We start from the raw sequence: 1,400 nt of genomic DNA on the forward strand, positions 1-1,400 counted from the left end.
CAAATAATTAATAAACACAGGAGGATGCTTCAAACTAACAATTGGAATTTGTATGTAACAAGTACCTAGAGGACCTTCCAGGAGAAATGTTTAAAAGAATTTGTAATGCATTCTCTAGCAGAATTCTTCAGGAGATTTTTCAAGCAATTTGATAGAGATTCTTCGATAAATTTTCTGGTGAGAACATGAAGTTTATGAATGATTTTCCATGAAAATCCCAGGACGAGCTCAGTGAAAACTAGTAAAGCAGATTTGAGAGCAAGCACTGAAAAGTACGAACATAATTCATGAAGAAATTCCCGTATGAATTCTCAGGGGAATCTCTTCAAAGCACATGGTTGAATACCTGAAAAGATCAAGGAAGATACACAAAGGACATTCCTTGTAAGGTTTTTTTACTAGAATTCCTGAAAGATTTTTAACAGGATTGAAAATTTAAATAAACAAATATCACTGATGTGCAGCGAAATCAGACAAGATAATAATACAAATCTGTTAAATCTACGATATTTGTGAAAATCGTGATTATTGCGACCGACATTACATATGTAAAACAAGTATTTGCTAGCCACTCCTCGACTCCTCCAGAAACAACAACCGAAAGCTAAATATTACATATATTTTCAATTGGATTAAATGGACAAATTGATGTGAAGTTTTGCGAAAAAGTTACACGTCTTCTCAGTGAGAATCGAACTCACGACTCCCTGATCTCTAGTTAGGACGCGTTACCACTACGCCATGAGAAGACTCATGAACGCAGAAGTTAACCTGAATTCGATTTCAGCTCAATAATCACGTGGTCCTTTTTCGCAAAGTGCACCTCTTTCGGAAGAATTAGATGCCCATCCAAACACAACGCTTTCTATATATATCCAATGCCTAGCCCGAGAGCGCATTATTTTTTATGTATGGAAATAGCACACTACACTAGCCAGCAACTGCGACGGCTGAGGTTTCTCCAGAAAAATCCGTAGCGTGAAAATGACCTCCGCAAATCATGCATTTAGCATCCATGCGACAATGTTTTGTACCATGACCCTACATTTGGCGCTGACGGCCCTGAGTGGAAATTTCCTCTAGGTTTCAGGAATTGTTCCCATTTTACACGGACATCTCACATAAGTCTTGCTTTTTCTAAAATTTTAATATTATTTAGATCATTTAGTTTGTTAAACTGAACTACATATTATTCTTGGGAAAACCATTTCCGAAGAATGCCAAATTGGGTTCTCTTTTTCATAATGATTACTTGGACTGGGGAAAATCCAAGTAAATCATTTATTCCATTTTTTAATCTCTTCAGGTCCCTTGCAAGACGACTTTGAACAAACGTTCAGTTTGGTCGCCACAAATAAAAAATGTGCACCTTCTCTTCAACATATTTTAGAAGAAAATCG

General features: G+C 36.5%; 1 non-coding gene across 1 annotated transcript; it reads right to left on the bottom strand.

The window, feature by feature from the left end:
• Positions 1-676: 676 nt before the first annotated feature.
• Trnas-aga lies at positions 677-749 on the bottom strand. Its single transcript has one exon. It is a non-coding gene; the product is annotated as a tRNA-Ser (tRNA).
• Between the last annotated feature and the right edge of the window lie 651 nt (positions 750-1,400).

The sequence above is a fragment of the Aedes aegypti genome, chromosome 3, assembly GCF_002204515.2.
Source record: "Aedes aegypti strain LVP_AGWG chromosome 3, AaegL5.0 Primary Assembly, whole genome shotgun sequence".
Lineage (NCBI taxonomy): Eukaryota > Metazoa > Arthropoda > Insecta > Diptera > Culicidae > Aedes > Aedes aegypti.